The sequence below is a fragment of the Gobius niger genome, assembly GCF_951799975.1.
Source record: "Gobius niger genome assembly, chromosome: 1".
Lineage (NCBI taxonomy): Eukaryota > Metazoa > Chordata > Actinopteri > Gobiiformes > Gobiidae > Gobius > Gobius niger.
The window spans coordinates 22232474-22247108 of record NC_136852.1 but is presented as its reverse complement, the minus strand read 5'-3'; the positions used below and the strand labels follow the sequence as shown (position 1 = coordinate 22247108).

General features: G+C 40.8%; 1 protein-coding gene across 2 annotated transcripts in view; it reads left to right on the top strand.

Moving 5' to 3' along the window:
* Positions 1–14635, top strand: part of LOC306963887 (galactosylgalactosylxylosylprotein 3-beta-glucuronosyltransferase 1) — a 70487-nt gene that overhangs the window by 31264 nt on the left and 24588 nt on the right. For both annotated transcript variants that reach the window (XM_079557643.1, XM_079557644.1), the window contains exon 2: positions 3173–3321. The gene's annotated coding sequence lies outside the window, so the exon portion shown is untranslated. The remainder of the gene's footprint in view (positions 1–3172; positions 3322–14635) is intronic.

Below are 14635 nucleotides of genomic sequence, written 5' to 3'. Positions count from 1 at the left end.
CCCTGGAGCTCAAGATGGGTTGAGGACTGTATACACATACATTAGATTCAACAGATGGAGTTTTACAGTGTCCAGCGTTGGGAAATGGTGCTCATGTTTGTGTATACTTGAATCTAGCCTTAAATCATTCATTGTTAAATACAATAGACTTGCTCTTGAAAAGTATTATTGTTACTATTATTATAGTTTATAATGCCCAAACACTGGTCTGTTATGTTTAAAAAAAAAGAAAATACAAAGTTACAATTTGTGCATAGTAATTTGTTGTATCCACTCCATTGGCAAAACCCCCCCAAAAAAACATCTCTAACGAGCGGTTAAAGTTTATATGCGAATGAGGGGTTTTATATGCGACATTTGTTGTTTCCATCACTCATTACTTCTGCGAAACGTCAAAATATTAATTAAGATTTAGTGACGCAGAAATGCTGTTACTGATTCCAGATGTGTGTTTCTAAACCTTCAAATCAATTGTTGCAAGATTTGCACACACACAAAAAAAACAAGCTTGCTCCCACTCTACGTATACTGTAAATCTGCACATCACACAGCCCCCCTCCCTGACATAGGTCTAGTCTCCCCCTCTCTCTTCTTCTCTGTCTCAGATTGATTGTACGATCCGGTCGGCTGTTCTGTGTAGGCCATCCGTCAGTGTCAGAGCGGCAGACTGACGGGGACACAGCGGTCAGCACACATCACAGACACACAGCCCACTGCACACTGAAGCCCGCCTGCAACTGGGGAACAAGACTCACTGCGCTCGCGTGAGGAACAGGAAAGGCAACATGAGTGATTGCTGAAAAGTGTGCACTCCAGTGTGGACAAAGTATTGGGATAAGTTGATGTGTTCACGCAATGGCAAACATTTGATTCACGTCACTTGTTACAATGAGGGATTGCAGAGAAATAGTATGGATTTTCTTTTATATATAACCGTTTAATGCTTTTATAACAATCCTTTGAAACGGCCACTATCCTCTGCTGTTATCGCTGTACACAGGCACAAAAGACACATTTTGGGCAGAAGCCGAGTTTTATCTGCGAACCCTGAACACCAGCTGAGCTCCAGCACAGTGTGAGATCAGTGTCCTCGTTTAGTAGGACAGCACCTTAGCTCTTCTCCGCCCTTTAAAGCGTTTTCTTTCATTGATACTGTGACCTCACGACAAACCATGTGTTCTCCACTCGCTCCTGTAACGCATTCACAAAGCATTATAAATCCTGGCTTGCGGACTGTCTTTATTTTATACATTATGTAGGAGGGCTGCACAATACATCGCAGAAAATATCGCGATATAAGGCGATGCAATATGCGCATCGGAAGACTTCACAATGTATCGCAACATCAATAAAGTCTAAATTCAGACACTTTTTTTGCAAACTCCGGATTTTTTAAGTCTTCTTTTGACACAATTTAGAATGGAAAGTATTGTGTTGAAATGGTTTAGTGAAATATCGCAATGATATTGTTTTCGCGATATTGCACAGCCATCTCGCAAGTTACTTCAGTATCGTTCAGCCCTAATATGTAGCTAGATATATACAAAATGCCAAGGTTTTAACACATATTGACTGTTATTATATATTTGTTTTTAAGTCGCCCCACCATCCTTTGATATGGGTGATCTTCTCAGGTGTACACTGAGACAACAGTTTGCAGGGGTAAGGTTAAGATCTACTTTATTGTCCCTATAGGGATTTTTGTATAAGATCCCAGTCATATAGCATCGTTGACACTAAAACCATTCCCTAATCAGTTTTATCGATGGAGTGTGCTTCAGCGGCAAAGTTGAGCAAGCGTCTCCAAGTCATTGTGGGTGTTTCTGTTGTGTTCCTCTGTATGAGGTACTCATAAAGTTATTGTTGATCAGTTGCATGCCCTGGAGTCAGTGGGTTGGCGTTAGGAGATAATTACTGCCTGCCCGTGTCACTGCTCTATTGAATTTAGATTAATGCAATAACAAACCTTTCGACTCCTGTGCCCTTTGCGTTGCCACTCGCACAAGCTGTTAATACCCTCAACCCCTTGTCTTTTTCTTAACCGTGGCATCTGCTGGTCCTCCGTTCACCCGCAGCTCTACCCACAGGCTGCTACTCTGCACCCAGCACAGTGGCACTACGGCTGGGGAGGAAGTGGCATTAATAATAGAGAGACGAGCAGAGGAGTGACTCACTGCAGCTGTTGTGTTTGTCCCACTTCTTTCAAATGGACACTTTGAAATGTCTCCCCGGAGAATATGCATACAGTATGAGGCACGAGGCTACACTGTACATCATAGCAGTGTGGGCTGTAATTTAGCTGTATACACAAGTTGTATTCTCTTTGAAATATACTTGCATAAGAGGATGTTTACTCGCTAAAGGAGTCCTCAGGTTCACTTGAAATCATTTCCTCTCAATATGCCATGTATTTGAAAATGCCGTGCAAGTCACTCTTTCTAGGTAAGATTTCTATTTGAAGACGGTGAGTTGTTCATTTCCAGACAAGTTTCAATCATCAGTTGAAATGAGCATGTATGCAGTGCCGCGGATGAACTTATTTTGAGCTACTGCATAGCTTCACTCCAATTCAGAAACTCGCAAATTAGAAAATGACCAAAGTTGAACCCCAAATATTGTCAATTTACTGTTTGTTTTTTTGCCATAGCTCTGTTTTGCTGCTTTACAACATTGCCCTTGATACACAGTCAAATACAAGAACAATGCAGTCGGACACCGCAACAGTCTGAGTCACTGCCCTTTCATTTGCTGTAGCCCATGACTAATTTAATATCCTATATCTTGCTCTGTGATAAAAGGCATTCCCGCCAGGAGCATCATCTGCTGCCGTATCACTGCTAGTTCCATCGTTGCACTGATTAGGTTTACCGTGCTCCTAAAGGTGTGCAGGCGGGTTGCTCTACTTTTCGCTGTCTGAGAGAGAAATCTACTTTGTTTCTTAAGACGGGTGGAGGAGGCAATGCCAGTCCACACAAAGCCTGATTTTGTGTTGTGTATGAAGCTGTAGAAACTAAAATATCAAGTTTGCCAGTACTGCTTTTCTTATGCTATCTCTCCTTTACCCTTTCGCTTCGTCTGTGGAAAAAAGTTTTGTGCAGCCTCTTTGTTATTTAATGGACAAAAACAAATAGAGCTGTGTGCTTTATTTTCTCCTGTGCTTGTGTTTCCCTAGGGGCCAGTTGAGGACTTGAATTTGTTGCATGACCATTATCAGATGCGGGCAGCTTTCCAAACTGCGCTAATTAAGCGAGCGCGGTGTAAGAGCGGTGACAGCCCCCAGCAGAAGCAGTGGACCGCTCTGGCAGGGGCGGGGTCCTTTTGGTGAGTATACTGACATTTGCAATTTTGAAGGCAGCTTACGTCGCATGCACTCATAGGGGGTCATTTATCAAGAGTGCAAGCTGAAAAATAATGTGATATTTGTGGGAGCGTTTTGAACCGAATGTACCATTTGAAATATCCCGTTTCACAGAATTAGGGCCGCATGTACATGAGAGAATGCTGCCTGAGTAAAAAGTACAGAAATGACTCTCCTGCTGATCCACTTTTGCATGCGAGAAAATGCTTGGTAAATAAGCCCTTTGGCAGTTTATAAAATGACCTTTTTCCTGAGCCCTGCACTTGCGTTAGTGAGAACTTGGTTAGAGACTAAATTTCTGGTAGTGTGTGAATGGTTTTATGGTTATTGCAAACTGGTTTTAGCCCGAGAAACCAAATTGTGTGGCCCTGTCTGATTTCTAATTAGAAATTTCAACATAATGATTAGGGCTGACAGATATATCGTTATCTTGTCGATATCGAGATATGAACATTCAAGATATTGATATCGAAAAAGCAACGATATAAACTATGTAGATTTTCATCAATAAAACTGCACTCTTTTGAATTATGATGTTTTTATTTTTCTGAAAAATGCTTGGTTTTCACCAAACCCGTAGTTATGTCGTATTGTATCAATATTGAGATATCTGGCATAAATATCGAGATATGAAATGTTGTCCATATTGTTCAGCCCTAATAATCATTATTTATCAGTATATTTTATTATATATATATATGCATATTCACGTTAAATTTGGGAAAAAATGGCAACATATATACGCTACCTTTAAATATATATACATACATGTGATTGTTTATGTTTAATATCGCGATAGAGATTGATGTGATACTATCTTTTAAGATTTTGACATATTGGAAGTTTCATTAATGTTAGAAGAAAAAAATATATCTGATGAAGTAATATTGCAATGCTTTTAACCAATGGTGATTTGAATACTGTGCTTACTAGTATTGCTATGATTAGGATTTGGCTGGTTTTGTAGTATAGTATTATATAGTGTATAGTACTGTGCTGTAGAAGGGACATAATATCTGAGGACTGACTTATTTCTGCTAGATGTTTCCAGATAGAAAATAAGAAATTGAGTTCATAACCAGAAAGTGTCATGGTATTGATTTCTCCGTTAGGAACAGTGTATTTTGCCCTGGAGACGTTCGAATATGAGATTTTTTTCTCTCTCTCCTGTAATCTGTGTGTAAGCAGTGTTGTACACAGTCGACCCTGCTGACCTTGACAAATTTTCTCTCATATGTGTCTGTCACTGAGGATTTAAGTACATTTTTACAATCGCAAAATCAGTAAATTAGGGGTTTTGTCAATAGTAACAGTAGTTGGGGTGGCAGTCGAAATAGCATTAGGAGGAGGACTTATAGATTACCTTTTATTATTATTTTTCAGCATTACTTTGCTTTGAATCCATATTTGCTATGGCAACAGTCCCCATATTTTCATCACTTTGGACTCAGCACTCAGGTGCTTGGTTTTCTGAGATGCACATTCATACTGCTTGCACACAATGTAATACTGTGTGTCCTTTTTGGTCGGTTACTCTTAACCAAAAAGTAATGTATGCTGCTCTGGAGATGTTTCTCATGAATGCCAGTCACCACCCATAACCTGTGCTGACCTCGACCATATTGTCTTTGCTTCTCTTTTTTCTCTTTTCTTTTCCAGTTCCGCTTTAGTCATAGAAAACCGTACTTTCCATATTTATTTATTTCCTGACAAGCAGCTAAATTTAAAACCCAACACACATCAGAGAACAGGGTTAAAGTGAAACCTGATGTAAGTGACAGAAACTCCACCCACAAGTTTTTTCCTCCTGCTGTCTTCTCCTATCATCATCTCGCGATCCTATTCGGTGCATGTAGTGCGCATTCCCCATGAAATTTGGCAACAGAATTAGGTAGTGGACTAGGGCAAAATGATCTGACATCTTCACTTACCTGCCCTGTCTCTGGTTCTGCAGGCCCGCTCATATCGTTAGAGCGTAATACCCCACTGACACAGCACACGGGAGGCTTCGGGGTAGAAGGCTGAGAGACTCTGAACTGAGAACAAGACAAAAAAAATTATACTGAGGTGCCAGCGAAGGCCAGAGAATAGTGGGTTATGTAGCAGTTTGAGCAGCACACAAAGCCAGGATAATGTGCACTGAAGCAGTTTAAATGAATAATAACTGCTGCTTTTAGCAAAAAGGTGTAAATATTGGAGGCAATTTGATGAAAATATCATTTTATTCATTGCACTGCACTGTAGTGTTAATTTCAACGGGAGTCAAAGAAACACAAAACAAAAACACAGCGTGGTTGCAATTCTCACTGTTTGTTTTGTATGATTCTTTTCATCCCACCTGAATATGTTGTTCATTGCATATAGTTTTGTTTCCACAATTGCCGTATGGGTAAGCTGGCACCAGTTTTGCACAAAAGGTGATCATTGGCTCATGAGGAGTCACACCACGGAGCTTGGAGCCTGTGCTTTATTATGTGATTCAGTCACTTATAGCCTCCCCATCATTATTGTCATACATTACTTGTGTGACCTGCCTCGGGACTACAGATGTAAATGAGCAGTTTTACTATAATCTGGCACATTTACAATTTGTATACAACTTGTATACGATTGTTCATTAATGTGTGTTGTCCTGATCAAATAAATAAATCAAATCAAAATAAAGAAATTCAGCAGTCTAGTCATCTAGTCCTGACTAGTCTAGTCATCCCAGTGCTGGATTAACTCTTGCAGTCTAAAGGGAAAAGTGTTCTCCAGCACACGCACAATATGCTGATTGGACTTGTGGTTTCCTCTTGGTTATGTGCCACACAAGCTGTACGTGTTAGTATGAATACTGACTGTGCAATCTTCAACACCTGTGCACTGGAATATGTCCACTCTAAAACCTGGTGGCACTTAACTTGCTTGGCCTTTTGAAGAGGAGAATTGGATGCTCTCAAAACATAAGCCGTATAAATGCAGAAACTTGATGAGCTTTAAAAAAGCTTGGGCATTTTTGATCCTGCACACTTGCTCACCACCTGTGTATATGTGTGTCTTTACCCACAACAGTTATATAGTTGAAGACATTTTTCAGGTCTTCAACGAAACAACATCACCTCCAACTTTGAAACATGCCTGGATGAGTTCAAACACAAAGCTGTATTTAGTCTGTAACGGTCTCTTTGCCAGTTTGATAAAGCAGTTGTAGTACATAGTGGTGCTGGAGTTGTTGTGGCAGAAGTCCTCGGTGTAATAGTTGTTGTACCGGTAGCAGGGATTAAGCAAGTACTTAGCAGAATTAGCCACGTGTAATTAACATGTAGCGGCCTCTCATCACCGATCTTTAGATGGTTACGATCATACCAGATTAACTAATTCGATCGTGAGGGAAACGCTTTGCTCATGCACACTCCTCTCTCTCACACACACATACTCACACACATGCAAATTAGTCTTGGGCTTTTCCTTATGTCCTGGTAGAGCTGTCACACAAGCTGCCTGTCCTGGCACCAAGAGACCAGGGTTGACTTGAATTAAACCGAGCGGATGTCCTTTTTTTCCAAATCTACAGCGAAGCAGGGAGGCGCACACCAGCATTCCCCTGAGAGAACAAGTCAAAAAGACTGACATGCTGAACACACTGAATATAGAAGACTGTGGAGATGCCTGGGAGAGGAGGAGGAGCAAGTTAATAATAAAAAAAAAAGGGGGACAGGAGCGGAAGGAGAGATGAGGTGAGATGAGGAGGACACTGGAATATGAAGGAGGCAGATGGAGTTGTGTGTGGGTGTGTGGCGCTGATAGCAGAGCAAAGAGAGAGAACCAGCGGCCAAGAATTCAATCTAATTACTATTGTGCAGGTTGGACCTAGCCAGAAGGAAGTATGAATTTGAGATATATATGTGTGTGTGTGTGTGTGTGTATACGGTATATATATATATATAACAGTGATAACTGGAGGAGGCTGCGCTATAGGAAAGGTTGTGAGCATATCCTGTGATGATTAGTTTGAAATAAAAACAAATATTACTCAAACTAGTCACATAATGAAACAGTTGTAAGCAATATGCAGTTGATGTGCGTTTTTCCAGATCTGATGACTTTTGTTTGTAATATCTATGTACAAATGTTCTGTGTGTTGTTGATCATGTTGCGTTTATTGCAGTTTTGGAAGAGATATTTGAGGGTGCGTAATTAATGTAAAGTAGTCAATATGGCAGATGCCTACTGTGCTGTAGAATTCATTCTGATGAAGGAACAGTTTCCAGTAACATAAACTTGGCTTCAATTTAACGTAGCAGTTGGAAACTTGGTCTCATTATGTCTTTGCGTATTGCATTAAAAACTAGTGTTTATTTGGATGCAGTTCTTGACATATTTAGTTGCTTATGTTTAACTGCAAATGCTCAAGATCTGACTCACTTATTATAAAAGGCTTTAAACAGGCCACCGTTTTTCCATACTGAGATATGTTCATACCTGAGCTTAGATGAGTTGATGTGTAGTTGTCTGGTCTGTGTGCGAGCCCCTGGAAGAGCTTGGTTGCTTCTAACTTCACCCCGTTTGGAGCTATAGGAATATGCTGGGAGAGGCCAAATGCTAACAACATCTTTGGTCTTTTTGCGTGGCTGAGGGCACACAGTTCTTCCACACTGTGATATGTTCTTACCTGAGCTTAGACAAGTTGAGACGTACCCGTCTGGTCTGTGTGCGTGCCCCTGGAAGAGCGTGGTTGCTTCCAACTTCACCCCCGTTTGGAGCTATAGGAATATGCTGGGAGAGGTCCAATGCTAACAACATCTTTGGTTGTTTTGTGTGACTGAGGGCATGCATAAAGACCAGACAGTTACGTATCAATTCGTCTAAGCTCAGGTAAGAACATATCTCAGTATGTAAAAACGGTGGCCTGTTCCTTTAATATATTGAAAAAACATTGGGAGTTGTTGGTATTGCCTTAATGCTAAACTCTGCATCGCATTCAACTTCCTTCCACTGCCACTGAGAGCCAGAGACACTGGGTACAGCAGCTTTAATGACCCTTTTGCAGGGGTTTGGGTCAGACATAATGTCCCGTCTCTCCATGAAGATGCACTCCTGAATGTTGCACCTTTTACAGTGCTCGTTGTAATCTACATGTTCACCGCTGTCTGGCACATGAGCTGAACATTGTGCTGCATGTTCAAAGCAGATTACTACAATGTATATCCTCTACCTAAGGCTGTGCAGCAGATTTGGTGAAAAAAAAAAAAAAAAAACACAACAACAACAACCACCGCAGCCTTTTCTGTATCTATCCTCCAGGCCGCATTATTAACAGTGAAAGAGCTGCAGAGTCTATTCATACTGTTTTCTCCATTTCTCTGGATGATAAACACAGCCCGCTTCAGGTTTGTGTTGAACAAAAAAATTGAAACATAAATTATTAAGTGAGAATGTGCTGCTGCCAAAAAGTTGCATTCAATGTATTGTTCCCTCATGGCAGCGGCCCCATACAGAAAGGAGGGGTGACGCGAGGTGAGCTCATTACTCTTGATACAGGGAGACATTGCACATCATTGTCACTACAGCTGCAAGCCACACTCGGCTCTCCCACATGATTTGACGGCACTCCAGAAACATCTTTATAGGTATTGTTCCAGGACGATTTCCACATAGAAAAGCAACAGTCATCTTAATATGATGTCACAAGCGTGTGCCTTAAGGGTAGACATTTTGAGGAGGGATATTTACTTTTTACTCAATAACACATGTTGTAAGGATATTGTGATTTGTTGCATATATTTGGAAATGTTGAACCGGGATAACTGTATTGATTAAAATAATGCAACATTGGTTCAAATCTCACCCAAATCTCACCACATCCAGTCACAGTAAATGTCTGGTTTTGACAAAATTCTGTTAAATCACAAAGCAGCTTGTTGACTGCCGCGACCCTTTAACATGATCACATTTATATTTTACAGCCAAAACATCTGTAGAAAATGAAATTGTTGGAAGAACACTTAGGTTGGGGCCACATATGAATGCAGATCAGATTGCGACGTATTTCCTCTGTCCTTCCCATTGCCACTCAACACTAATTCATATTCATAATAAGATAGACTTGCTATAGTTTTCCATTTATTACTCTGGATTTCTCATTTCACTTTGGGGGCTTTATAGTCATTCCCACTCTAATGATGACATTCCAACCATGAAGCACAATCATTGGACTGCGAAAATAGGCAAAATTAGCAGTTCAAAGCAAGTAGCACACATCATTCTTTACTTGGGTTCTTCCACCTACAATTCAATTACAAGGTTGCCTTTGGCAGTTTCACAATGTTCATTTTACTGCGATGTACGAATGCTGTAAATGGCTGACCTAACATTTGTGCAATACCTCATTTGCCAAGAGTTTTTGTGTCCTATGGATTTTATGAACTGCTTAGTACTAAAATAGATCTCCAACCCTTTCGAGGTACCTCGCCAAAGACTTTCCACATTTCGACACACGCAACACAATTTGCAAACATTTAGATCAATATAACTTAAAAGGACAAAACTCAAGTCGTTTTCTTTTAAATCCTCCTGGGTGAACTAAGTCACACAGTAACATGAGTGTCTTCGAAGGATAAGTAGCTCTCTGATGTTTTTGTTGCGTGAAAGTAGCTTTTGTCCAGCATTTTTGTCAACTCTGGTTGTTGTGAGGCCCTATATAAATAAGAATTGATTTTTGATAAGTGCAGTAGGGCACCACAATCCATATATGAGAAAATGTCCCAGTGTAAGGAAAGAAAAGAGAAAGTCATGATGCAATTCTTAGCAATTGCATTGTAAGCAAAAGAAATACTGTTCAACAATTTCCCATCGAATGGTGAATTATTTATTCCACAGAAACCTGGTTTCGCAAAGTAAACCTTTGCAGCAGATTCTGGGACAGTCGCTGTGTAGCACAGCGGCACATTAAGGACACAAGTCAACAAACAACACCAGGAATTATTTCAGAAGGTTTTTTTTGTTTGTTTTTACAGAAACACTCTTGTAATATTTCTTGTATTTATCAACGCAAGATTTTTGCTTGGCCCTAACCCTCCGCACATTCACTATTCCACACACTCTCTGTTAAATCCATAGGGCTGAGTCTGGGCATGGTATCTGCACACAGTGAGCCCCAGATCAGATAACCAGGACGGCTCTAAGACCGAGTGCTGTCCGGAGGAGCCCACTCAGACCCACACAGGAGATAGGAGATAGGAACCAAAATAAACAAGTTGTGCTGCTGTACCTTTGATGCCATGCATTTGAGTCACTGTTCCTGTTGTCATTCTTATAATGTTGCTTTTAGTTTAAAACTATATAATAACGATAGGACAGGACGACCGTGGCGCAGATGTCTCGTGATCGGAAGAGCGGGGTTCGAATCCCGCAGGTGCACATTGTCATTGTGTCCTTGGGCAAGACACCTCACCACCTTGTCTCCAGTGTCTGCGAATATTGGTGTATGAGTGAAAGTGTGAATGGGTGAGTGGTCTCTTGATGTAAAGTGCTTTGAGTGCCTAATGTAGGAGGAAAAGCGCTATATAAGTTGAGACCATAATACGGGGCCTATTTGTGTGGAGTTTGCATGTCCTCCCCATGTTTCCTCCTGTACTCCATTTTCCCTACCACTAAAAACGTGTGTGTGAGAGTGAGTAGTCGGAGGGACCGATGGAGCAGATTGGCAGCCTCCCATACCACCACAGACGATGGAGTGAACGTAAAATTGTAAAGCGCTTTGTCTGTGAAAGGTACAATATAGTAAAATTAAATAAAGTCCTTTCCTTCCTTTCCTATAGTTTTATCTGAGGATCAAATTGAAATTCAGTACACAAATAAATTTCATCCAAAAATAAATGAATCATTGAAAAATTGGTGAGCAACTGCGGCTATTTATTTTTATTGCACTGAAAATTGGTGTTATAATACAGTTTCGTTCCTGCTGAAGTGTATATAAGCAGTCTCACTGTGTTGCATTTGTGTAGTGCCAGTTAAAAGGACAACAGCTCGGTTTGATGCACCACCCCCATCACATTACCACATGTGTTTTCTCTGCTGGGACCATAAGAGGGATATGGTGATACTGTTTTGCCCTGCAGGCATACAACCACAGCAAAACCTCAGTGGAGCTCTACTGCAGGATTTTCTACCATAAATGGTCAAAATATATAATGCAGATTATTTCAGCAATAAAACAAATGTTCAAATAGCAGCTTTGGTCAATGTCTTTCTTAATGTATTATTTGGACAGTGAACAATTTACCGAATCAAAATAGCATAAACAAATATCAGCAATGCCAACAGAATGAAGGATGCCTGTCCTGAACAATGAAATACTCGATGTCAGTATATACGATTACTGGAAGATGAATGGTATTATTGGCTACACGACCTTTCTTTTGTTTATATGCACCCTTCTGAAAGGTCAAAGGGTAGAGAGTTCATCCATCAGCCTTAGTGACGCTGTGGCCATGTTTGTTTCAGGGCAGAGATAGATTTCTTACAACTGGAAATGATAAATGTGAGGGAACAGTCACCTCAGGGCAATGGAAAAAATCTGTCCATGAAACATGTATTTACTGTATTATGTCTGTGGTAAAACGGGAACACCCTGTAAAATACAAATGAATGGCAGTCTTTTTATTTAAGAGTGAGCAGCGCACATTGGCTCTAAAGTGTTGTGTGAGAAAATAGCCTTTGATTTGTGCAATCAGCAGACTTTAGCAGAGCTGAAAGCGCAGGTTCAGACTGGAGTCAGTGATTGAATGCAGTGCTGATAGCGCCTGATTGTAGCCCACTCTGTTCCATAAGCTCAGCTCTAAGGATATTACTGCCCAGGCCTCGGCTTCCTCTGGCCTGTACCTGGGTGCACTAATATAGATATGCACACTTAAAATGTATATAGGATTAGAATCTTCAACATTGCAAATTGAGTGATGGATCTGCCAGGCTGTTGCTATGTTATGATATTGCAGGCATAACCATTTTCCACTGGGGTAGCACAAAGGAGCACATTACAGACACTGGCCTGCTCAGCTCCCTCACTGAGGGCAAAATGGTTTGGTCCTCTTCAGAAGGAGTGATGGTTCAGTCTGATAAATACAGAAGGGCTCCCTATTGATCCTACGGAGGTGTCACAGGGGTTGATGTTGTGTATCTGTGACGCAGAGAAAACAGTGCTGAAATGACTCCCATGCACCATATTCTCAAATGTAACACTGGTAACTTAAAAATCGACTTTTTTTGAGCATTGCTCAATAACTTTGTTATTATGTTGGTGGTGGCCTGTATCTTGTTTTCTTGTTTTTAGCTGCGGCCGGCAAGCAACAGACGAGTTCCCAAAGAGTAGTCTTTATTGTGTATTTTACATGATCACATGCACTGAATTAAAATCATACAGCGTGAAATCTAAATGTGTTTGTGATCACGGTTTTGCCTTCACTTAACAATGGTAGGTGATGACGGCCACGGCTCAGGTCGTAAAGCAGTTGTCTGAAAACCACAAGGCTGGCCGTTTTCCCCTGACCAATGTCTGTCATTGTGCCCTTGGGCAAGACACTTCACCCACTTTGCCTGCGTGAATGTAGTGTGAGTGGTTGTGGATGGTCAGAGAGGATGTCAGCTCAAGTTGACCACAGAAGTGTCACCACTCCACCAGTGTGTTGAGAATAATGGCTGCTGTTGCACCTTCAGACTGTAAAGAGTTTTATTGCAAGTCATTATTTTCAAGATTATTAGCCTTAATGTATTCTGATGCTGTGTAGAGCCCTCCCTTGCATTTGGTTACAGTGGCCCTAAAGCTGTGCTCGCCCTTGGCCCATACAGTATGCTCATATTTCTCACAGTTGCAAATGGTCCGCGGCTTTCCTGCGTGCCAGCGGAGACATGCCGTCAGTCAGCCACTCAGAGTGCACTCTTTATCTCTGAAAGTCATTTGTGACTCGGTGACACTGCTGTAATGTCCCGTCAGCAGCCTGCACCGCCCGCTGTATCAACACTCTGATGGTGTCATCTTTCTGCTCTTTCTCCAGTACTTCAGGATCACCGCATACACTCATACAGAGCAATGGGCAGAGAATAGCAGGCGATAAGCGCTGGTTTAGCAGGCGGCACTGAAGGAAATGTTAAAGGCCTCATGTTCGAACGCTGAGGCGGTAAATACTTGTGAACTCGCTCTTTCATTAGGCCTGAATCACCACTTATCTGACATTTAAAGAGCTATTCTAAATATCGGTGGTTTTTAGTCCAGTCTAGGGTGCAAATTCCGGCAATTTTCAACGTCAGAAATTTTCCATGGAAATGTATGGGAATTAAAAAATGAAATAAACACAACTGGAGGTTGCTTCTTTCTTGACAGATACAGACTGCAGCATGAGATATTCAATATTTAGTATCCCGGGGGAAGGCTCAAACAAATCATCTTGGCCCTGTATGACACCAGTTTTTAAAGAGGACAGTGTGTTTAGGTTTACGGCCAAAGAAGAGCTTTTGGAAATGGACTAAGCTCCATTCCATGTTTGTGTCCATCGTATGTGTGCTGTGTAAGAATATTATATAGTTTATTGTAGTGTGTGTCTGTGTGAGTCTGTAGAGATTGTTCTATATTTAGGTCTGTTCTGTTTGATGCAGCTCTGTATCAGACACGGGGTCTACAGTTCCATCCACTCCTCGTACCGTATTGGTCGCTGAGTGAGTGACAGGTGAATTCAACCAATTACAGTCTGATAAAACGAGATCATGGTATAAAACTTTGCCGTTTGTCCCACGTATTAGATGGAGAGTTACGCTGAGTTAAGCTGTTTAGAAAAGTTGTATTTGTGTTTTATATGACGATATGGAGCCTCACATTTCTTCTACGTACATTTTTAAAATTCCCCACATTTTTTTTGTGACCACTACCACAGCTGCTAATACTGATATTTACAGCACGACTATTATGGCTAATGATTTTTAAGCGCTGTTTTTGTGTTTTTGTTTGAAAAGTGCTTTATAAATAAAGTTTGATTTGATTTGGAATTTTATGGCTTGCATAAGCATAATGCTTACAAATCTTTTTTTCTTCTTTTTTTTTAACCATTAGAAACTATTGCAGTTCATAATTACACTACACTATGTAGTCATGTTTTAGTCACAGTGGTCTACTACTGTGACTAGCTCTAGTTTTTTGTACTAGATCTAACATGTGTCTAAAAGGGTTCTGATTTTCAGGATAAAGATTGTTTTGAGTATTTTATTCTTTTTTTACTAGCCATTACAAATTGTTCTGAACAACTG